We start from the raw sequence: 25666 nt of genomic DNA on the forward strand, positions 1-25666 counted from the left end.
GGTGTGTTTATACTGACAGATCATGTGACACTTAGATTTCACACAGACTAATTAATTTCACTAATTATGTGACTTCTGAAGGTAATTGGTTGCACCAGAACTTTTGAGGGGCTTCATAGCAAAGGGGGTGATTACATATGCACATGCCAATTTTCAGAATTTTATTTATAAAGATTCTTTTTTATATATATTTTTCTCATTTCACTTCACCAAATTAGACTATTTTGTGCATATCCATCACATAAAATTCAGATTAAAAAAATAAATAAATTACAGGTTGTAATGTAACAAAAAATACTTTTGCAAGGCACTGTACATGTGCTATGTGAACTGCCCCACACTGTCCTATGTCCATAGGACCCAATTGTAAAATTATCTCCCACCCCCACTGGCAATAAACTCTACCAGTGGCAATTGCTCTCCATTAGCAGCTTCATCCCCCCCCCCCAACCTGCCAGTGGTAATAGACCCCCATTTTTGTAACCTCACCACCTCCCGTCAGAGGCGTTTCTAGAGAGGAGGGAGCCCGTGTGCTCTCTCTGACACGGGCCCCCTCCTCTCTGTCCGGTGGCTGGCAGTGCACTGAGCTGTGCGTGGCCAGCACCGGAGTTATAGACTCTGGGCACTAGAGTGCGCCCAGAGTCTATAGAGTATGCGCAGGTCACCAGGGAAAATGGCCGCGGTGGCCATTTTCCCTGTACTGCTCATGTGCAAACGACGGGAAAATGGCCGTGGTGGCCATTTTCTAGTCTTTACAGCGCGTGGGTACAGTGTGTGTGGTAGGGGGCCTGTGTGCCCTGCACACCCTGCACCCATTATAGATACGCCCCTGCCTCCAGTGTAATTCATATTTTTGCACACGCCTGACCCTCCCCTCCTCCAGTGACCGGTATGCTTTTTTATTACCCTTTCCCCTCTACATATGCAAGGTGCAGTGGGTCAGGGGGAGACTGATGATCAATCCCCCCCCCCCCCTGCCGAAGCAGATCTCTGCACTAGCAGAGATTAGCAAACTAGTGTTTGAGTACTCATCCCTGCATGGCAGTGTGCATTTCCAACAGTGATGTCGGCGGTCAGAGATCTCCGCAAGACTGCAAGGGGATGGACGAGCAGGAGGAAATCCATTCTGCACATGTACAGAACAGGGTGCAGATGTATGAAGCAGTGAAAAGAGTGGAGAAGTGTGCCAGTGGAGTAGTTACCCATGGCAACCAATTAGCTCCTACCTATTACTTTAGAGAAAGCTGATTGGTTGCCTCGGGCAACTTCTCTACTGGTATACTTCCCCACTCTTTTCACTGCTTCATACATCTACCGAATGGTTCATCTTCAAAAGCTGGGGGATGCAGTGAAAGCCCAGCTGGCTGCGGTCATTTCCCCTGCAAAAGCACCAGTTAAGTAGTTAGTTACTGTAACTTGTGTCATAATGGGGGCAGTTAAGTTGTTACTGATCTTTTCTTTGTACTTCCATGTCTGTCTCACTAACGGTCATATAGCAAGGTATACATCAAGGTACAATTGTAAATTAAAAACAAAATATTGTAACATTTTGGCTCTCAAAAAAACACAATACACTGCTGCATACTTTGATATACAAGAGATAGATGCAACTGTAATAAGGGGTGGTTTGTATCAGTTTTCTTAGATACAGCGTTTGTTACATTGCATACAGTAATGCACAATAACATGATGAAAATGAATCCTGAATTTCTGAAATTCAAGAATGATAATTTACTGTCACTGAATATATGCATAGTGGCCATACATTGTTATGACATATGATGAGCTTAACAGAATGGCCTTTTTTAAACTTTTGCAACTAGGGTCCATATTAAGTTATTTTGCAAACTTTGTGGTTCAATTTTGAACTGCTGTATGAAAGCAGGAGTTGGGGGTGATGAGGTTAGTGTTAGTAACAGGTGATTGGCACTGGGCTGTTAAAAAAATAAAAATAAATAAATTTGTTCAAACTAAACAATTTTTTTTTTTTTAAGTGTAATTAATGCTCATTGAAAGCCCCTGTCGGAGAGCACTAGTCTGTGCAGACAATCACCAGGGGGACATGGTCAAGCAGTGACAGTTGGGGTCTGTAACTGACAGTTGGAGAGCGTCATCAGAGCTAGGGGTTCGGGAGAGTCCTGGGCTTCCCTGGTGTTCCTGGGTTGAGGCATGGTGAATGCCACAAATGGCCCTAAAGTTAGCACAGAAGTATACAAAGCACCCATCAAAGCATTCCAGGCTGTTGCTGCCATTAAATATTGAAGAAAGATGTGGGATTGGCCCATGTGCACTCCAGGAGGGGAAGGTGGGCCGTGCCCCACACTACAGTAACATATCGGTAGCTTTGCACAATATTCCACTGCAGCCAGTGGATGGAACAGCTGGGACAATACAGTGAGAATTGAGAGGCTGAGAGGATAATAGAGCTGATGTTATACTGTGTAATGATGTGCTGATGAGCATTTTGCAGGAATGAATCTATTTTCTAACCTACGTTGTTCAGTGGGAAGAAAAGATTCTCTGGCACCCAACTTATTCCAACAGTGTATTGTGCTGCACTGCAGTCATCATATACCTATACCAACACCTGTATCTGCACCTTTTTATTTTGCTGCTAAAGCTGCATGTACCGGAGACCCCTTGTATACCTAGCACCCACACCCATGAGCTAGCCTGGGCATACTGTACTGCTTACACAGGCATCTCACATAGAGCGTACAGGGGGTTACACTTGCTAAACCTAAATACTTGTACAAAAGTATGAGATAAGCAAACTTCAATTTATCATTCTATATTGCAAACACAAATAAGTACTTAAAAGTGGATTATAGTGACCAATCTCAAATATTATGGTGCTTCATTTTGGGGAGATGCAAGCCATAGATAAAATTGTGTTGCAGCGTTGGTTTCTACAAAAGGCAAAATACCAAATAGGCCATTTAGTATATTTGCTAAAGTGCGGGTTTACAGCAATCCGGTTCTAGCTATCATTTTCTAGAAGGCACTAGTTAAATGAGGAGTAGAATCTCATTGGTTGATATGGGCAACATCTCCACTTCTGTAAACCCGCACCTTAGTAAATATACCCCTACGGGTCCAAATGGCAGCTCTGTAGCTCTGCACCTACAGCAGTTCTCATGTGGTGGACCACCCTGCTATTATCTGTTTACAATTTACTGGAAACCTATTGCCATGTACCTCAAACATCTTGTTTAGTTTTCAATAAACTACTCCTGTTTGTACATTATGAAGTGTACAGTACCTGGCTAGTAGTCTTATTTGCTGAAGAACTATATATATTTGCAGATTTTATGTGGAATGAGCTAGTGATGTGGCAATAATACATTCAGTACAAGTCCTTACATATAAAAATAATATATTCTAACTACTTCATATATTTCTGATACTCGACTCCTTGGAAAAATCTTGACACACAACATTTACTTTAAAGCTGATTTATTTATTTTCAGCTCGGGAAACTTACTTTTGTAACCTTTTAGGGGCGTTCTGAAGCTGCCAAAACCGCTTTCCTTAAATGATGGGTATATTTTAATTCTTTAGACTAAGAAGATTAAACCTTTACTTGTTTGTATTAACATCAAGAGTGGGAAACCACTATGACCTATACACTCCTACTGAAAATCAACAGTGGTCTCCATTCTGTGGCCAAGGCTGGAGTGGTGAAAGCCCAAAGGACCTGTTCATACAGGGCCCTTCTGTGTACAGCAAAATAGGGAAAATGCGTAGAAAGGTCAGTGCACAAAATAACTGGGAAAATACTGTATCATCCACAGCCTCTACTGTTTTAGAAACCAGATCAGACATTTATTTTGAATATGTTACCTTTGCCAACACTCCAGAAATTGTTGGTAAATGCAAAATTGTAAAAGGAAAAAACGCCGATCAGATTATAATGTTGTTTAGTTTGTTTTATTTTTTCCAAGGTTTCTTTTTCAGTGTCTTGCCCGCATATCTATATTTATAATACACCTGTATGTGAAGCTTTTGGAAATGTCTTAACTCTATGAATGTTTAGAAACTCATCAAGAACTATATTTTTAGTAAAGTCTGTTTGCAACCACTCTGAGCATAAACTAGTAAAGAGTATGAAATATATATAATCCACATTTTCTTCTTTATTTCACTTGCCATATATACAGTGCCTTACAAAAGTATTTACCCCCTTTGCATTTTTTTCATGTTTTGTTGCCTCACAACCTGGAATTAAAATGGATTGTTTGAAGGTGTGCATCATTTCATTCACAGAACATGCCTACAACTGTGAAGTTGTAGTTTTTTTATATTGTGAATCAAACAACATTGAGGACAAAACTTCAGCGTGCATAACTATTCACCCCCCCTAAAGTCAGTACTTTGTCGAGCCACCTTTTGCGGCAATTACAGCTGCAAGTCGCTTTGGATAAGTCTCTATGAGCTTGACACATCTTGCCCCTGGGATTTTTGCCCATTCCTCAAGGCAAAGCTGCTCCAGCTCTTTCATGTTGGATGGTTTCCGCTTGTGAACAGCAATCTTCAAGTCTGACCACAGATTCTCAATTGGATTGAGATCTGGGCTTTGACTAGGTCATTCCAACACATTTAAATGTTTCCCCTTAAACCACTTGAGTGTTGCTTTAGCAGTATGCTTCGGGTCATTGTCCTGCTGGGAGGTGAACCTCCATCCCAGTCTCAAATCATAGGCAGAGTGAAACAGGTTTTGCTCAAGAATATTCCTGTATTTAGCACCATCCATCTTTCCCTCGACTCAACTCAGTTTCCCAGTCCCTGCTGCTGAAAAACATCCCCATAGCATGATGCTGCCAACACCATGTTTCACTCTGGGGATGGTGTTCTTGGGGTGATGGGATGTGTTGGGTTTGCGCCAGACATAGCGTTTTCCTTGGTGGCCGAAAAGTAAAATTTTAGTCTCATCTGACCAGAGCACCTTCCTCCATACATTTGGGGAGTCGCCCACATGCCTTTTGGCAAACTCAAATCATGTCTTCTTATTTTTATCACTAAGTAATGGCTTTTTTCTGGCCACTCTTCCATAAAGCCCAGCTCTATGGAGTGTACGGCTTATTGTGGTCACATGCACAAATACACCAGTATCTGCTGTGGAACTCTGCAGCTCCTTCAGGGTTACCTTTGGGGTCTCTGTGCTGCCTCTCTGATTAATGCCCTCCTTGCCCAATCTGTGAGTTTTGGTGGGTGGCCCTCTCTTGGCAGGTTTGTTGTGGCACCATGTTCTTTCCATTTGATGATGATGGATTTGATGGTGCGTTGGGGGATCATCAAAGATTTGAATATTTTTTTTATAACCCAACCCAGAATTGTATTTCCCAGCAACTTTGTCGCTGACTTGTTTGGAGAGCTCCTTGGTCTTCATGTTGTGATGCCTCTTGCTTAGTGGTGTTGCAGCCTCTGGGGCCTTTCAGAAAAGGTGTGTTTATACTGACAGATCATGTGACACTTAGATTTCACACAGATGAATTAATTTCACTAATTATGTGACTTCTGAAGGTAATTGGTTGCACCAGAACTTTTGAGGGGCTTCATAGCAAAGGGTGGGATTACATATGTACATGCCAATTTTCAGAATTTTATTTATAAAGATTATTTTTTATATATATTTTTCTAATTTCACTTCACCAAATTAGACTATTTTGTGTAGATCCATCACATAAAATTCAGATAAAAAAACATAAATGAATTACAGGTTGTAATGTAACAAAAAAGGTAAAAAACCAAGAGGGGTGAATACTTTTGCAAGACACTGTATATTTCTGTTTTATCCTTTAAACGCATTTACTCCTTTTCTCAATTGCACCAAAGAGCCCTGTTTTGCGTGTCATGGACTTTGTGATTTAGCTACGCCAAGCTTCTTCTTCTTAAATATGCATCTTAGTCGCACCGCTAATGCGACAAAAGTACAATACAAGAGTACCCTGACTACTGGAGCTGGCATATCACATGTATTTCTGTGTGCGACCAATCAGATTATAGCTATTATCTACTGGAAGGTGCTAGATAAATGAAGTAGAATCTGCTATGGGCAGCATCTCCACTTCTAAAAACCTTCACTTTAGTAAATATACCCTGAAGTCTCACATCTGGGCAAAAGACAGCATCCCGATATGAGAGGCCATGCCATGCCTCGTGCCACATATAGTTATGCTTAAGCTGCGACTTTATACCATTTCCTTTCGAACAACAACGAATAAATTGCACCAAGCGTCTCGCACTATATGGTGCAAAAACACTCTGTGAATGACGACCCATCTGTAATATGTAATGGCCTGAGCACTCGCACATACAGTATTATCTATAAGTCAGTAGATCCTGAATGACAACCAGTGCTACAGAGGCACTGAATCTCTTTAACAGTTGTGTTTACCGTGTTTCCCCGATAATAAGACACTGTCTTATTTTTTTTTTTGTTAACAAAAACACCATAGGGCTTATTTTCGGGGTAGGTCTTATATTAATTTTGACAGCAGTGCCCTTATGCAGGCCCCCCCCCTTGCAGAAGTGTCCCATATGCAGGCCACCCCCTTGCAGGCCCCCTTGCAGAAGTGCCCCTTATGCAGGCCTCCCCCTTGTGGAAGTGACGCTTATGCGTGCCCCCCCCTTGCAGGCCCCCTTGTGGAAGTGCCGCTTATGCAGGTCCCCCCCTGTAGCAGTGTCCCTTATTGCAGTGCACTTAACCTGACTCGCCGCCGTCCGGGATGTCGCTCTCACCTGCACGCTGACTGGATCTAACATGATCCAGCAGGCACGGCCGCACAGGATCCTCAGCGCGTGGGTGACGTCATGACGTCACCTGCGCACTGCATGACTGGGAACGCTGGTCTCTGCAGCGTTCCCAGCTCAAAATGAGTTCAGGTAGGTCTTATTTTCGGGGTAGGGCTTAATTTGGACCGGGTTTCAAAATTAAGGGTAGGTCTTATTTTCGGGGTAGGTCTTATTATCGGGGAAACACGGTAGGTCTAGACTGTCACAGCATGTTTTTCATCTGTAAAACTGCAGACGATCTATATATACTGTGTGTGTACAATATATAAGAAGTTTGTTTGTTGTCCACAGCTCTCAAGGTAAAGCTTCCGAATCTTACATAGCTTACTTTTTCGATACTAATAAGTATTAGACCCCATTGCGACAAAGCGTCAGAGCGACAAATCTTATATATAAAGTTCATTGGTCTGTTTGTCTGTCCGGTCATGCATTCGTACACTTCTGCACCTATTGGGATGAAACCAATGCGAGGTGGTCCAGTTGACTCCCGGAAAAATGGTTAGTGGTCCCGGTCAGAATCTCCGGTTGGTGTACGCTGTGCACAACTTTGACCCGGGGAGCCTGTTCTGAGCCTTCCACTGGATGGATTTGAATGAAAACTTTACAGAGTGGTAACATTGTATCCCAACAGACATACTGGGGGGTTAGGGTCCTGGTCGGACCTCCCTTTGGTGTATGCTGGGCAGAACTTTCACCCAGGGAGCCTGTTTTGAGCCTTCCACTGGATGGATTTGGATGAAAACTTCAGAGGGGTGGCAATTGGTCTGGGATGCTTAATGGAGTGGTTGGGGTCCCGCTCGGACCTCGCAGCGGAGTTAGCCGGGCAGATCTTTCACCCAGAGAGCCTGTTCTGGGCCCTCCACTGGATGGATTTGGACAATATCACATAAAACGTAATAACTTGAAGATTTAAACCCGGGCAACGCCATGTACTTAAGCAAGTAACTAATAATACTGGCAAATTCTTATTATCCATTAGATGTATAATTTTAGACTAAATGGATCTTTATTTTAAATTATGCATTCAACTCAATTTTAAGTTCTGATGTCTTAAACATACATAGTTAAAATGACTAGTCTGGGGTCATAAGATAATACTGTTTCTAGCTGTACCCTCAGTGGAATTCAGAATATAATTTGTATGTGTTAAACTTGATATATTTGAAACATCTGTATTACTGCCATCTTTATTACTTGAGCAGTTTAAACTTTTCTATCAGTTGCAAATTAGAAAACAAGATCTGTAGCCAAGGAAAGTAAGTGCTCCCTGACCAACCATTTAAAATAGCTGAACTGGTTAAGGTTTAGGTGAGCCAGATGTGAACCCCTGAGTCCCAAAGTAAGAAATATCCACAAATAATTTATTCTGCTGTGCATCAATGGTACTCCTCCATAATTCATGTACACACATGTATATATAACATAGGTGGTGTATGGGTAATCATGTGGATAACCACAAACCTACCACTCAGCCTACACCTTCTAGGGAACATAAATTAGCACTGAATATCATCCCCCTAACTGCTACTGTTTTCTGAGGGATTCTTTTAGAATTCATTCAAAACCTTAAAAATATATAAATAAAATGTGGACAGAATATAATAAATATCAGTACTAGATGTCCCAAATCAAATGTCCAACTTCCCAAAATACTTGCTTTACAATGTTCCTATAACATCTGTGCCTGTTTGGTGGTCCTTGCATATTTTGGATATGATAATGTTCTATAAATTCCTAAAGGCTGTATTTCCAAAATCATTTAGTTAAAATAACACTTTTTGAACAAAAAAAAAAAAAGTACAACCTTAAATTGTAGAGAGTAAAAGTAGTGCTTTGTGCAATTCTGCATTAGTAACAATTGGCTGATTTTTATTAATATACATAAAAAGACGATTTGTAACAAGTGTGATACTGCTGAAGACCAACAAAGGGAGCCACACAGTCCAGAAATTAGCAAGGCAGGAAATTATACAATAGTTACATTAGTACAGAGGGCTCTAATTGCTTCACAGTTGAGCCATATAACTGCAAAGGAGTAACTTCCTGTCTTGTAAGGAACTGCCTTCTATCTGTGACGCGCACACACATGCACAAACCCAGTGACTGATAAATATATACACAAATCTAAATGCACAGACACACAGTGACGCTCGCACAATGCACACTTGTGCACTCCTGTTTACTTCATTCTTTCATCACATCTGCTTCCCTTCCACTACCCAAATCAAGAATGAAAATCTGTAAGCTGCACCCTAATTAGTACAGCACCAAATCCTATCCCTTTACATGTCCTGCTTTTAGACTCTCTTGTGGCTGGTAATGGGATTAGTCTAAGCCTCTGCCTGTTTTTCTATGTCCTCAGCCCTCTCTGCAGGTAAACTTACTAAGGGGCCCATTTATCAAAGTTAATTTGAGGTAATTCCCCGCAGCCGCCTCCCCCATAGGTTTCTATGGGGGATGCGATGCTGACAGATCGCATTCCCGATATTGGCCCTGGCAGCTAACGCCATCTGAAGATAGCGTTAGCCGCTGTAGCCTATGGGGACTTACTGCAAGTCAGCCGGCGGAGGCATCTCCCAGATCCCTCCGCCGGCAATGGGCACCGCTCATGTGCAGTCCACGGGTCTGCGCATGCACTCCGGCCACATCGCAGGGACGGGCTCGGAGCCCGTCTCCCTGCATGTGCCGGATAGTACATTCAGCCGGTATGATCGCATTTTGCAATGCGATAATGGGCGGTACTGCATGCCCTGATCGCATTGCAAAATGTGATCATTAATAAATGGGCCCCTAACACCATAATGCCTGACATATTAGAATATGTTCCAGATCGGCTTCAGCTGGCCTAGTAATATAAAGTTTGATGTTAGGATTGGAAACGTTATAACTTAATTTTGGGTACATGACACAAATAGCAATATGTCTACGCACATTAGCAGGTGTGGCTAACTAAATTCAGCATTTTATGCCAGTTTTTTTACCACACATAATGACAATCATGAGCTCTCTCATATTTACTATGCTGTGCACCCCTACATGCCATACCACACATGTTTCCTTTCACAGTGTATCAGCCATATGATCATACATATTGTGCTACAACCTACTTTCTACTTCAGGGTCCATAGGGGGTCCACAGGGTTGACCTTGGGGTATAGCTGGATCTGGATCCATGGGCACCACGCAGTTAAAGCTTTGCTGCTCCCAGGATGCACTTGGGTCCGTCCTCCTCTATACCCCGCCCCCGGCCACAGGCACCTCAGTTTTAGTTGGTGCCCGGCCGGAGTCGGGTCACCCTGCGCAGTGGGGCTGCATAAGCAGCCCCTAAGCTTTATTCTTTATTTAAAAAAAAAAAAAAAAGATTTTATTATGTTATTTTTACTGTCTTCAGAGCGGCAGCATCAGACTGTCCATCTGGACGTCTACGCTGCCGCTCCAACAGCCCCGCTGGCGCTACGACGCCGGTACTGATCCGGGGATCGCAGCGGGACCCCGGAGTCAGTACTAGCTTGGCTCCGGGACCACCCAAGGACTGCTGCCGGACTGAAGGGGCCAGGTAAGCCGCGTGCAGCACCGTCAGCGCTGCACACGGGGAAAATGCAGTCTTCATGCCGCCGGTCTCTGGGGACAGACCGGCGGCGCTAGTAGCGGCGGCGGGCTCCCCCTCTTCAGGAATACCCCGCGTGTCCGCTGGCCCCCGGGGTGTAAGTACCGGCAGGGAACCAGCTTCCCCGGGGGTTTAGTACTAGCAGGGGAGGCAGCCTTCCCTGCTTCAGCGCTCCTCCCCTCAGCCCAGCGCGCCTTCTCTCATGTGTGCTGGCGTCGCTGGGCTGTTATCTCCTGGCCACTCCTCCTCAGAACTCTCCGGCGGCCATCTTCCTCAGGCAGCATCGCAGAGCTCCCAGGCAGGCTTCCAGTGGACCAGTCCCCCTGCAAAGGACAGTGTTGGCAGCGCTATAGCCCTCCCAGACACTGAATCTGGGAGGTTGATTGTAGCGGAAGGTGCAGTGAGTATAACTTCTCTGCATGGTATGTGACTTTTTGCTAGTGCTGCTGTCTGTGCTTATTTTCTACTTACTGTCAGCTTTTTACCTATCCCTTTCCTTCTCCTATGGCCCGCAGGTGCCTGGGGGAGGGGTGTTCTTTCTGTGTACCTCACTTATATAAATCTACGTATTTGTGAGGTCCGTCACATACTGCGGTGTGCTCCTCAGTACCATATCATGGGCTGTTTGGGTTGCATACTTGGGAGTGCGTGGGTGTTATACTCCTTACCTTGTTTCGGTGAGACACTTTTTTTGCAAAAAAGTTTGTGTCATGTCTGATGAGGGGAATGAGCGCTCCGAGGCTCCTGTGTTGTTGTCCTGCCGACGCTGTTCGGCAGGGGTTGACGTGGTTGATTTGTCTCAGGACGGTCTGTGCGGGCGGTGCCAGTTGGTACCTGGACCCTCTAAACCCCCAGTGGCGCAGGATCCTCCATGGGCAATGTTTACGCAAGTGCTGGCGTCAATCGCGGACCAACTTGCGGTCCCGACTGCGGCCCCTTCTAGGGCGTTGCCCCAGCCTACCATGCCCCGTTCCCCGGGTGTGACTCGTCTGGTGCAGTCTCCTCCCGGGTCTCAGACTGTGGGTCCTTATGCGGGTTTGCCGGTATACGTGCAATCCCCCACGGTGCCGCAGCAGTCGATGGTACCTTTTCAGGGGTATCCTCAGGCAGTACCCCCGCCTTGGGTGGACGTCCTCTCCAGCTCTGTTCAGAGTCTGGCGGCTTCGTCATCGGCTTTTCAACATATGTTGCACAGTGATTTGCCCCCACGGGCGTCCAAGCGTTCCGTTCCGGCTTCACTGGCGGCTCAGTTCACGGACACGGACGTGTCTTCGGATGACGGGGAGATCCATGAAGACTCTGACTCGGATGCCGGGGCCCAGGAGATGGAGGCTAAGTCTTCCATTAATGTGCCGGCATTGGTTAGGGCGGTGCGGGCCATCCTTCACATTGAGGAGGATGTGCCCGCCCCCAGGTCAAAATACCCAAATTTTAAAAAGGCCAAGGTAGCTTCGACGGTTTTTCCCCTGTCCGATCAATTGAGCCAGAGTGGGAGGCCGACTTCTTCTATTTGCCCAGTGCTGGCACAATACCACCACGGATGCCTGGGTTCGAGAAGTGGTACGCCCTGTCTTTTCGGCACAGACCGCCCCACCAGTTTTTCTGCACGAGTCCTTCTCAGGATACGACCAAGTCTTTACAGATTCAGGAAGCTATAGAGTCCTTGCTGACAGCAGGGGTCATTGTTCCCGTTCCTCAATTACAACGAGGGACGGGGTTCTATTCTTCTCTGTTTCTGGTGCGGAAACCCAATGGTTCTCATCGCCCTATCCTCAACTTGAAGTCTCTGAACAAATTCCTCAGAGTTCCCAAGTTCAGGATGGAAACGTTACGTTCCATCATTCTGGCGATGGAACCGGGGGATTACATGGTGTCCCTGGATATCCAGGACGCCTACCTCCATGTTCCGATAGCACCTTCGCACCAGCGGTATCTGAGGTTCGCTATCCTTCAACACCATTACCAGTTCCGGGCGCTTCCCTTTGGTCTCTCCACGGCACCGAGGGTGTTCACGAAGATTATGGCGGTCATGGCCGCACATCTTCGGAACCAGAATGTACGGCTACTACCGTATCTGGATGACCTCCTGTTGCTGGCGAGTTCCCCGGAGGTACTGTTTCATCATCTCCACTTGACGGTCGCTTGCCTGCAAGCGCACGGGTGGCTGATAAATTGGAAAAAGTCCTCCCTGATTCCATCTCAGTGGATGGTTCATTTGGGAGCCTTGCTGGATTCTCGTCAGCAAAGGATCTTCCTGACCCCGGAGAAGGTCTCCTCCCTGCAGCTGAGGATACACAGTTGCCTGAGCAGTTGCCGCCTGTCGGTCCATTCGGCTATGAGGGTTTTGGGCTCCATGGTGTCAACATTCGACATGGTGGAATTTGCCCAGTTCCATTCCCGGCCTCTGCAGGGGCTGCTCCTATCGGAATGGAACAGGTTACCTCACCGGATCCGCTCTCAGTTGCTGGTGTTGTCCCCGGAGGTTCGGCAGTCTTTGGCTTGGTGGCTTCAGACAGCTCATCTGGTCGAGGGGCGCCCCTTTTGGATCCCAGACTGGGTCCTGCTCACGACGGATGCCAGTCTTCGGGGTTGGGGGGCAGTGACCGGCTCGTTGTCACTTCAGGGTCGTTGGTCTGCAGAAGAAGCTCTTCTTCCCATCAACATTCTGGAACTGCGGGCGGTTTATCGGGCCCTGCAGTTGTCCGTTCCCGCTCTTTACGGACGGGCGGTTCAGGTGCAGTCCGACAACGCCACCACGGTGGTGTATATCAACCACCAAGGAGGAACTCGAAGTCGGGCAGCAATGTCGGAGGTGTCTCGCATCCTTGCTTGGGCGGAGTGTCACATTCCAGCGATCTCGGCAGTCTTCATTCCCGGAGTCCTCAATTGGGAGGCGGACTTCCTCAGCCGTCACGACGTGCATCCCGGGGAATGGTCGCTTCACCCAGAGGTGTTTCAGCTACTCATGGACAGGTGGGGGCTGCCGGAGCTGGACTTGATGGCCTCCCGTCACAATCACAAGTTGCCCGTTTACGGGTCAAGGACAAGAGACGCAGGCGCCAGTCTGGTAGACGCGCTGTCGGTGAAATGGACGTTTCACCTGGCGTATCTGTTTCCTCTGATATCCTTACTTCCTCGGGTTCTGCGGAAATTCAAGCAGGGCGGCGGCACGCTCGTGCTGGTTGCTCCGGCGTGGCCCAGACGTCCTTGGTACTCCGATCTGAGGTGTCTCTCCATCGACGCTCCGTACCTTCTTCCTCAGCGTCGGGACCTGTTGTCTCAAGGGCCCTGCCTTTACCCGGATCTGGGTCGGCTGTCTTTGACGGCGTGGCTCTTGAGACAGCCGTCTTGAGGTCTAGGGGTTTCTCCAGTTCAGTCATTGGTACCATGCTTAGGGCACGCAAGCCTGCCTCCGCACGGATTTACCACAGGGTGTGGCGCACTTACTTTCAGTGGTGTGAATCCAGAAACTATGATCCTCAGGTGTTCCGGGTTTCAAAAATCTTGGAGTTCCTTCAATCAGGTTTGGACCTCGGCTTACGCCTGGCCTCTCTGAAGGTTCATGTGTCTGCTTTGTCCGTGTGGTTTCAGCAACGGATTGCTACACTACCGGATGTTCACACCTTTTTCCAGGGTGTTCTCAGGATACAGCCTCCCTTCGTGCCTCCTGTGGCTCCTTGGGACTTGGCGGTGGTGCTACGGGTCTTGCAGGGTCATCCTTTTGAGCCTCTTGAGGTGGTGGACCTCAAGTGGCTGACGTTCAAGACCGTTTTTCTCCTAGCAATTGCTTCTGCCAGGAGGGTGTCAGAGTTGGGGGCGCTTTCCTGTCGCCCCCCTTTTCTGATTTTTCATCAGGACAGAGCGGTGCTCCGCACTCGTCCTGAGTTTTTGCCCAAAGTGGTCTCGAAGTTCCACATTAATCAGGAACTTGTTGTGCCAGCTTTTCAGTCACCTGATCTTTCAGCTGGTGAGGCTTCCTTAGATGTAGTCCGGGCACTTAGAATCTATGTGGATCGGACTGCTTCGGTTAGGAAGTCGGATTCTTTGTTTGTCCTCTTCGGTTTTCACAAGAGGGGTTGGCCTGCCAACAAGCAAACGTTAGCCCGTTGGCTTCGTTCCGTTATTTGTGAGGCTTATGCACAGGGTTTACCTGTGCCAGCCTCTGTTAAGGCTCATTCCACTCGTTCTGTGGGTCCCTCTTGGGCTGCTAGACGTGGCGCCTCCGCTGTTCAGCTGTGTAAGGCGGCCACTTGGTCTTCAATTCAAACGTTTTTGAGGTTCTATGCGTTTGACACCTTCGCCTCTCAGGATGCATCCTTTGGGCGCCGGGTACTCCTTTCAGCACAGGAGCGTCCCCGCCCTTAGTTGAACTGCTTTGGGACATATGGTAAGAACTTACCTTTGTTATCTCTGTTTCTACGAAGTCCATAGGGTCCACGCACCTGGCTTCAAATGGGCTGTGTGGCTGGTCACCGGTTTTCTGTCTCCCATTTCTGTGAGTATGGTTTCTTGTGTGTTCCAGTCTTCCTTCTCTCTGTTTAGTCTCCTCCTCCGGCCTTAGCTGCTTACCAACTGAGGTGCCTGTGGCCGGGGGCGGGGTATAGAGGAGGACGGACCCAAGTGCATCCTGGGTGCAGCAAAGCTTTAACTGCGTGGTGCCCATGGATCCAGATCCAGCTATACCCCAAGGTCAACCCTGTGGACCCTATGGACTTCGTAGAAACAGAGATAACAAAGGTAAGTTCTTACCATATCTCTTGTTTTACCATCCATATATAATACTCTAATATATAAGCTTGTGCCAAACACATATACTGTACCAGGCTGTTCCCACACAACAGCCATATTCCCAGATTATTCTCCCAGCCCATACACACATCAACCTGTGCGCCACACCTACAAATCATGTATAACCCAGCACTTACCCTTATTATAATAGAGCTATGTCCCATTATATATATATATATATATATATATATATATATATATAAACAAATAAGACTGCGGCACTCCTAACACTGATGTAGAAAAATAATCTGTATTTGGCATATAGCTGCCGACGTTTCAGAGCCTGAGCTCTTTTTTCAAGGCATTAGTGTTTCTACTGAAGGCACCCGCTTTATTATTATACCTACCTCATTCAGTAGCAACGAGTGCCAGTCTATTTGCTGCTCTCTCTCTCTCTCTCTCTCTCTATATATATATATATATATATATATATATATATATATATATATATATATATAATGCATTTATTCATATGCCCCCACAGAGTGTGCACTGAAATATTGTCCCTCATTATCACTGCAGCAAACATCCACCACTTAGCACATGGGATTTGTGTAAACCAGGAACCAGTTATGTGTCTTTTATATAGATATGACCACTGCAGTTTAGCATTATGTGAATGAGAAGTATTAATGCAGAGATATACTGTAGACTGGTAAGTCCTGAATGATTTGTAGATGACTAATTATTCTGAATGGAGGAAGCATTCTCCTCCAACTGGAACTCCTTTCTCGCTGCTGTAGCGTGGATGGTGTAATAGTCAACATTACTCTCTCTCAGCACTGAGGTTATGAGTTCAATTCCCAGTCATGGTCATCTGTGTGGATTTTGTATGTTCTGTCTGCATGACTTTCCGACGGGTGCTCCAGATTCCTCATATACTCCAAAAACGTACAGGTAGGTTAATTGGCTACTGATAAAATAAAGGAACAATCATCTGTATGTGTTTTGATGTGATAGAGAACATTGATTGTAGGCTTTACTGCGACAGCGACTGATGTGAATGAATGAAATATTCTCTGTGAAAGCACTGCTGAATATGTGTGCACTATATAAATAACTGTTAAAAATAAATTATTTCTTGTGACCTGTCCACCCATTGCATACATTTATGCCCATAGATACAGCATGAATCTCCACATTACATTGTCTCCATGCTATTTACAGACATACTGTAGCCTTAGACAGTCTACTAAACCCTCAATATAGTTTCTCACTATCTATACTTAGAATAAAGTTGTAATAGTTGTGTCTGTACATAGCATTTTATGTTTTGGAGAAATGTACTCCTTGGGATTGTGTATGAACCATGGAGACAAAAAAAAAAAATCTGGAATTTTTGTCTGTTCGTTATGGCATCACGCAAAAAACTACGGGATGAATTTGGATTGCATTTTCAATATTGTATAGCTTAGTCATCTAGAAATAAACTGTGGTATATTATCTCAATGTGACATCAGGGAGAGGAGTAAGAAAGGAAAGAACAGACGATTGAGACAAATTCCGATAAAAAGAAAATTTTCTCCATAGTTCATAAACCGTCCCTAAAAGTATATTTGTCCCAAAAAAATATATTTATGTACATCGTAATATTTGGCTTGCGGAGCCTGTGGACTGCTACCTTTTAGGGTATATAACTGGGCTCTGGACAGCAGGAAGTTGCCTGTACAACGTTGTTTCTTCTGGTGCATGCTTGCCGTTACTACATTCCAGGTTCCGTGTTCCGCTCTTGTCAGAGCTATTTCTAGTGCTCATCCACATCATGTGTACTCAGTACCATCATCTAGTACCACTGCATGATACCATCTGTTAGTGACAGTGCTGCATCTCAGACCACTGCGTATGTACTCAGTACCATCAGCTAGTACCATTGTATGATACTATTCTTCTGTGACTGTGCTGCGTCTTAATACCACAGCATGTGTACTTGGTACCTTCATCTAGTACTTCTGCATGGTACCATCTGCCTGCGACAGTGCTGCGTCTAAAGACCATTGTGTGTGTACTCAGTACCATCTTCCAGTGACAGTGCCGCACCTAAGCCACAACTAGTGTACTTAGTACCCTTATCAAATACTGCCTCGTGATACTACTTCCATTTGCCAGCATTATCTCAGGATCTGCATTTAGCGCACTCTTCTTGCAGCTTAATTCTATCAGTGCTACTCCTCTGTCTCCTCTGTGATTGTGTTTCTCTATTCCTGCCTGCCGCGTGCAGCATAAACCTAAATCCCAATCGGAGGAGTCACTGGTGAACACCTCCCGGCAGGTTAGATGCCGCGCCTTTGGTCAGGTCTCGTCAACATCCGATACTTGTGGATGAGGAGGACATATATCCAGGTCCTTCGCCTCCGGTTCATTTTCCAACACGGGACCTTGACTTCCAGCTCCTCAGTAGGAGATTTCCTTAACACAATTGTGACACCTCCATAACAGCCAGACATAGAGCGACCATCATCAGTACAGGCACCGAAGCACTTTGTCCAGTCTAAGTGGTTTTCACTCATAAAAGTGTCAATGATCTGAAACAAGGCTTACGCCTTTATACCTACGGTGATACTTTTACAAAAGAGAAGGTCTTCCACAATATTGTCACAATCTGCAAAGAGTGTGTATCAAATCAAATGAGCATCCTTGTTGCTGTCTGTTGCCTCATCTAGTTGTAATGCAAATTCCTCCCTTTAGTTTTTTCAATTATCTGGTCATCTGATGGTGTTGTTGGATAAAGATATCTTCGAAAGCAGTTTTCCCGCTGATTCCCCAACTATAATGTTGACCATATCCACTGCGGAAAAATCAGTTTTTCTGCAATGGTGTGAGTCTTTTTACACATTTCAACTCTATATGCCACCTTGTAGGATGCAAGCAAAGCATTGCTTGGAATGGATGCTTGTTTAAAAAATATTTTTGTTCTTTTAATTCTTTTAGCTTTCTGGTGAAGTAATCATGTGGTTTCTTAGTCATGTTAGGGTGATTGGTCTCTAAATGCCGTCTTAGTTTGCTTGGAATCATGCATTATGCAGACAGTATTTTCAGGCAATACACACTGTGGAAGTTCTCCATGGTTGACATCTATAGACGTAAAACCAAGGTCTAGATAAGTATCGTATCTGCGATGTTTCCTTTTCTTCATAAGTTTGCCATGGGTCTGTGGTTCCTCATCCTTTTCTTCACTACCACGCTACTTTCCAGGGTTCAGAAATCTTTCCATTTTTTGTGCAATTGAATAATTCCGTCCTGAAGCAATCGCAATAAATTATTTTAAGTTTAAGGTAAATCCTGTGTAGCTCCTATTCGAGAAGTAAAATTGCGCTTCACAGAAGCAACACCGAACAAACAGTGGGAACAGCGCAGGGGGGACAGCCCACAATAGTGTTGCCACAGTATTCCAAGTATATTCCCTAGTGATGGCTCTCCTACGTGTGTTCCCAGGGTTCCTGTACCTATATGTGTGTGCCCAGTATGTCTGTCCCTGTATGCATGCCCAGTGTATGTGTTTCTAGTGTGTACCTGTAGTTTCTGAAAAATGTCTTGCCATAAGATATTTTACAAGTATTACAATCTGTTGTGAGTTTATTTCGGACCAATTACACATGGAAAGTTGTATTTTGACAGCGCTTATCAGCTATTGTTATGACACATTACAGTGCCCCCTGTTCATACTGTACCACATTAGTGTCTCCTTACCACTATAACATTCACTATACACACACTTCTCACCAAAATGTAGTGTCACACATGTAAGGCTCTGCATTGTATCATACCCAATTGCTTAGCAGGCAAATCTGGGAAATTGGTATGCAAATTTATAACCTTGGTCCAGGCCCCATAGCAATGGCACCCCTTGCAACCTCTATAGTTATGCCCATGCTGTTGCCTGTTGTTCCTACCTGTCTAGGCACGTGTGCTGTTAATCCTGATTCCGTGGTGCAGCTGACATACGTCTGGGTGAACAGAACAGTACTGCATGAAGTCTCGTTAAAACAGTGGTGCCCTGTGATCTAAAATTAGGGCATACATAGTGTCATCCATAACAAAAAAGGAAAGAGAAAAACGGGGCTATTCTTGCCCATTGCCCCCTCTGTCTCCTATTTTCACCTCCGTCTCTCTCCCTTTGCCCCTCTCCATGTCTCTCATTGCAGACCCCACTGTTTCTCTCCCTTTGCAAGCCCACTCCATGTGTCTCCCTTTGCAAGCCTCCTCCATGTGTCTCCCTTTGCAAGCCCCCTCCATGTGTCTCCCTTTGCAGCCCCCTCCATGTGTCTCCCTTTGCAAGCCTCCTCCTTGTGTCTCCCTTTGCAAGCCTCCTCCTTGTGTCTCCCTTTGCAAGCCCCCTCCATGTGTCTCCCTTTGCAAGTCCCCTCCATGTGTCTCCCTTTGCAAGCCTCCTCCATGTGTCTCCCTTTGCAAGCCTCCTCCATGTGTCTCCCTTTGCAAGCCCCCTCCATGTGTCTCCCTTTGCCAGCCTCCTCCATGTTTCCCTATGCAGTTCCCTGCATGTCTTCCTTTGCAAGCCCCCTCTATATGTATCCTGTCTCCATTTGCAGCCCCTCATCAATGTCTCTCATTGCAGCCTCCGCCCTCCCATCCCTTTGCGGGAAATGTTATGAAAATATTGTCATGTTTATTAAAATAAAGGGATAGAATTGCACTGGTGAATAAATACAACTGGACCAAGCACAACTTGAATACAGTCCGTCACAATTTATTGTATACTAATAACATACCAGCAACGGAACCTCTCATTGATCCATCTAAAAACATACAATATAAATGAATCAGTATAAATCGAAATTATTTTAAAAAAAATTAAATATGTTTTATATATATATATATAATTATATATATATATATATATATATATATCTCGGTGGTATATCATGGCTGCAGCAATAGGCTAAGCATATTTTATTACTGTGTGAAGGACTGTGTGCTTATTTCAAATGATAGTTTCAGCAACCCTGTGTCCGTTAATGTCAGAGGTAGCAATGTAATAAATACAGTAGCCAACGATAAACCCTGTCCCTACACAGATAATCCACAATCAGATTGGTATATCAAAGAAGTATTTTTTTTTGATGATGAAATTGGTCCTTCTAATTCCCCAAACCTAACCACCTAGAAAATTTATTGTACCCTTTTTTGAGCGGTGCGCTCACATAAAAGTTAATGTCTGGTGATTTCATAGTAACTCCCTGTAGTACAGAAAAATAATATAATCTAGGCAACCTGGCTACAAATAATTAAGGGGCACCCATTTTAGTAATAGGGGATCCCTAAAATTCAAATGATGAGGTCCTTTAGTATGTATTGCAGGCAATATTACCCTATAGTACGAAAAATGTACTTTTGCCTTATATGGGGAGTGGGTGCTACGTGCCCTATCACCCCATAATCACCGCTGTAAATCAGTGCACACCCTTATTTGAAAGCGGGGAGTCCTCCATTCAAATTATGTTGCCCACTAGTAGTTATAGTCTGACAATCACCAGTGATCACAAAGCAAAATTAAACCCTGCTATGGAAAACAGATTTTTCTACTTCAGGGTCCATAGGATATCCACAGGATACCTTGGGGTATAGGTGATGACGTCAGGCATCGGGCACCATAGAGTTAGGTTTTCAGCCTCCCAGGATGCACTAGGGTCCCCCTCCTATACCCCGCCCCCGAGCCAAGGCATCTCAGTTTCGTGTGGTGCCCGGCCGGAGTCGGATGCACCTGCTAGAGGGGGGCTTAGAAGAGCCCCTGAAGTTTTCTTCTTTGCAGCTGTGGCTGCACATCTGGAAGTACAGCATGGACTGTCAGTACTGACGTCCATGCTGTCTTCCCTACACCCGCGCCGGTACCGATCCGGGGATGCTGGTAAGCATCTGGGGTCACAGCTAGCGGTGACCCCAGATGTTCTGGGCCATGGCCGGATTTAAGGGGGATTACAGGTAACCAGCAGGGGTCCCGTGGTGGGACCCTGCTGAACATGGCCCTAAGTTCCCAGGCAGGGGGCTCCCTGGGGACTGGCTGCAGCGTGGAGCCAGGTATTAACCTGCGCTTCCACTACACCTCTGGGACAGCGGACCGCGGCAGCGCTGCGGCGTCCCAGGGGTTAAATGCATGCCAGGGGAGCGCGCCTTCCCTGTCTCATAGCCGGCGCGCCCCCCGCTGCACACAGCCCTCTCTGCACACGCCGACTGGCCCTGTGGCAGCGCTCCTCCCCCAGGCCAGCCTCCTCTATGCTCCTTGGTGGCCATCTTCAGAACGCATGGTGAACGCTGCTGGAAGCCTATGATCGGAGGCATCGTGGTCTGGGTCCCCCCGCATACCTCTCCTCCGCTGTGGTCAGGTCTGTGTATGCAGCGCTGTGTCCTACCAGACTCTGTGTCTGTGTAGTTGAGTATCAGCGCTGATAGTACAGGAATTCGTTTTTCTGTGCATTGTATGTGACTGTGCTAGCGCTGCTGCCTGTACTTTTAATTTCTTACTGTCAGCCTTATCACTGTCCCTGTTCTTTCTGCTAAAGCCCTTGCGGTGCGGTGCGGTGCGGTGCTTGCAAGGTGGTCTCTCGTTATACTAGCAAGTATTGGTGAGAGTGGTCACATACTTACCATCATGTCTGAGAGTGACTTTCCTCTCCAGCTTCAGTGTACTACGTGTAAAGTACCTATAGCGGAGGGGGAGGGTAGCGCGGAGGGGCTATGCCGGCAGTGTTATTTATTGGCGCGGCCAATTACTGTCACAGCACTGGTGCAGCAGCCGCCCTGGGCTTGTTTCGCTAAGGCGCTTACAACCCTGGTGGGCCAGTTAACTCCGCAGCCTGCGTTCTCACAGATGGGACTGTCCCAGCAATCAATGGTGTCGTCACCCATGCAGGGTTTCCCGAGACAATTGATGGTACCCCACAGTCTCCCTATTTCCCCTCCCCAGGTCTCTCAGGAGCCTGCGTGGGTTAATTCCCTGACTAGTTCTGTCCAGCACTTGCCGGATGTGTTACAAGGGGAGTCTGTGTTACGGCCACATAAGCGGCCGGTGGCGTCTCTGTCTGCTCCTTATGAGGATGACGACGTGACGTCTGATGATGGGGAGATTCTGGATCTTTCGGACCAGGAACCTCTCCGTACTAAAGAAACAGACGCTATGTCCAAGGTGTATATTCCTGCACTTATTCGGGCAGTCCGCACAGCTTTGGTGATTGAGGACGAAGATCCTCCGGTGTCCAAATCTAAATATGCCTTTTTTAAGGATAGTAAGGGTGACGCCACAGTGTTTCCTCTTTCGGGTCAATTGGTGGACCATTTAGAGGAGGCGTGGAAACAGCCTGGCAAACGGTACCAGCCGCAGAAGCGTTTGGCGGTGGCTTATCCGTTTGCAGATAATTATTTTTCTAAGTGGGAATCCCCTCCACAGGTGGATTCTCATGTGACACGCCTAGTACGTAGTGCCACATTGCCCATGCCATCCATGTCTTCCCTAAAGGATGCTACGGACCGCAAGGTGGAGATCTGCCTAAAGTCCGTTTATTCCCTTGCGGGGGGGCAGCTAGGCCAGCTATGGCCATTTGTTGGGTTGCCAGAGCTATGGAGCGCTGGGCTGATACGTTGGAGGCGTCCTTCGATTCCGACTGTTCGGCTGAACAGACGGAGTTGATCGGCAATCTCCGGGATTCGGCCACTTAAATCAACGAAGCGACCTTGGATATTAGTACCCTGGCGTCTCGGATTTCTTCGGCAGCTGTAGCTGCTGGTCGCACCTTATGGTTGCGATCTTGGAAGGCAGACGCTGATTCCAAATAGGGCTTGGAAGCGTTGCCTTTTAATGGAGAAGTCCTATTTGGTCCGGACCTGGACAAAATTGTAGCCACACTGGCGGCAACCAAATCGGCTTTTCTCCCGTCTGCTGCAGTTCCTTCCGGTTCAGGTACGTCGTCCTTTCGGCCTCATAGGGCCCAGGGTAGGCCTAAAGCACAGTCCTTCCCCGACAGGCTGGCCCCAAAAAAATCGGCCAAGCCCCGGAAGCAGGCCTGGAGTACCAGACGTCCGGCCCCTAAGCCAGATGACAAACCTGCGGCCTGACGGTCCGGGCCTCCCTTTGGGGGATCCCAAAGTGGGAGGCCGCCTGCTGCAGTTCACCCGGTGTTGGTCGGTCACCACGACAGACACTTGGGTTCTCGAGGTGGTCTCCCATGGGTATGCCTTCTCCTTCCGGCACAGACCCCCGTCTCGATTCTTCACCACGGGTCTGCCATCAGACCGGAACAAAGCCACGGAACTGCGGAAGGTCTTGGAAGTGCCTGTTCCATTCTCCCAGAAGGGCCAGGGTTTCTATTCCAATCTCTTTTTGGTGCAGAAACCCAATGGGTCATTTAGTCCGATACTCAGCCACAAAGCTCTCAACAAGTCTTTGCGGGTAATCGTGCTGGCTTGTAACTCACCTGGTCTTTCAGTGGGTGAGGCCACTTTGGATGTTGTGCGGGCCTTAAGGACTTATGTTCACCGCACTTCTTCATTTTGAACCACTGGGCTCAGTGGATCTTAAATGGCTAACAGCTAAGACTGTTTTCCTTCTGGCCAGACGTGTTTCTGATTTAGGGGCTCTCTCTTGTAGACCCCCTTTCTTGATTTTTCATGGGAACAGGGCAGTGCTGCGCACTCGTCCTGAATTTCTTCCCAAAGTTGTTTCCCAGTTTAATGTTAACGAGGAAATAGTTGTACCGGCTTTTAACTCACCTGGCCTTTCAGTGGGTGAGGCCACTTTGGATGTTGTGCGGGCCTTAAGGACTTATGTTGACCGCACTTCTTCGTTTAGGAAGTCAGACGCCTTGTTTGTCCTCTGTGGCTTCCGTAAAAAGGGTTGGCCTGCTTCAAAGCAAACTTTGGCAGCTTGGATCCGTATGGCGATTTCAGAAGCTTATCTTCATGAAAACCTGCCGGTTCCTCCTTCTGTAAAGGCTCATTCCACTAGGTCTGTGGGTCCTTCGTAGGCAGCTCGACGTGGTGCCTCTGCAGTCCAGATCTGCAAGGCGGCCACGTGGTCCTCTGTCCATACCTTTGTGAGGTATTACGCGTTTGACACCTTTGCCTCTCAGGATGCTTCCTTCGGGCGGCGGATTCTCCTTTCAGCACAGGAGCGTCCCCACCCTTAAAGGATACTGCTTTGGGACATCCCTAAGGTATCCTGTGGATACCCTATGGACCCTGAAGTAGAAAATATGAGATATGGTAAGAACTTACCTTTGTTATCTCTATTTCTACGAAGTCCATAGGGTTCCACAGGACTCCCGCCCTGTCGCACCTGTGCTGCAGATGGGCTTTGCTCTGGTCACCGGTTTTTCCGTCTCCCTCTGGTGAGAATGTGATTCTTGTGTGTGTCCAGATCTTTTTTCTCTCTCTTCCTTCTCCTCCTCCGGCCTCTGGCTTGGTACGTAACTGAGATGCCTTGGCTCGGGGGACCCTAGTGCATCCTGGGAAGCTGAAAACGTAACTCTATGGTGCCCGATGCCTGACGTCATCACCTATACCCCAAGGTATCCTGTGGAACCCTATGGACTTCGTAGAAATAGAGATAACAAAGGTAAGTTCTTACCATATCTCTTTTTTTTTTTTTTTGTATATGGGTGGGATAGCACTACGTCCCATAAATACATCTGTAAATGTGAGCTCCCGGAGCTATTAAATTCAGGGTGCTGTTAAGTCGGAGAATGACGGTTTTCGCGACTGGGTGTTTAGTCGCGAGAGCCGGCATTTTCCGAGTAAAGTGCTGGCGGGAAGCACCCGCGCGGGCAGCACTTTTGTATGATTTCTCCTCGTATCCCAGGAGGGTGTGAGAAGAAATCCTTTAGCCCGACCAAATATCTTGTTGAATTGAATAGCTTCGGGAGCTCCCTCCCGGGGATATTCAGCATCGCATTGAATTGAATCGCCCCCATAGATCCTTCTTTTTACTATTTTGGAGAGGGGTATTATTGGCGAAGCAAGAACCACAAAGTATATCTTTAGTGCTTCACAATTGAATCACTTTTTTTTCGGTTCTCTCTTGAAATTTCAATACAAAATAAAAGCAAACTTTTTTTTTTTTTGACCATTTGGGATAAAAAAAATGTTTTTGATGTGTTAGAATGAGTAATGAGGACTAATAGTATTTAATGAAAATACGAAGTCTTCTGGGGAGAAAAACAGGTATAATTTGTGTGGGTACCATATAAAAAAACAGTGATATTGGTGTTGAAATGTGACGAGTGCAAATGTTAAAAAATTACCCCAGCACAAAGGTGAGAACTCTCAGCAGGAAAGGGGTTAAAGAGCAGAATAATAATTATGTATCATACATGTTGTGCTATGCTTTACAGAGCATAATTCAGTCATTCATATTATTCCTTGCCCCAGTGGAGCTTACATTCTAACGGCCATATCCCATGGACACACATACAGTACATACTAAGGATGATTTATTTTCTACCAAAAATCTATTAAGCTACAAATGTTTTA

At 46.3% G+C, this 25666-nt stretch overlaps 1 protein-coding gene across 1 annotated transcript in view; it reads left to right on the forward strand.

Annotated features, from left to right (window-relative positions):
• The window catches only part of BLOC1S5 (biogenesis of lysosomal organelles complex 1 subunit 5), a 105039-nt gene that overhangs the window by 77844 nt on the left and 1529 nt on the right, over positions 1-25666 (forward strand). The gene's annotated exons all lie outside the window — the stretch shown is intronic.

The sequence above is a fragment of the Taudactylus pleione genome, unplaced genomic scaffold (assembly GCF_031769625.1).
Source record: "Taudactylus pleione unplaced genomic scaffold, aTauple2 ptg000116l, whole genome shotgun sequence".
Taxonomy (NCBI): Eukaryota; Metazoa; Chordata; class Amphibia; order Anura; family Myobatrachidae; genus Taudactylus; species Taudactylus pleione.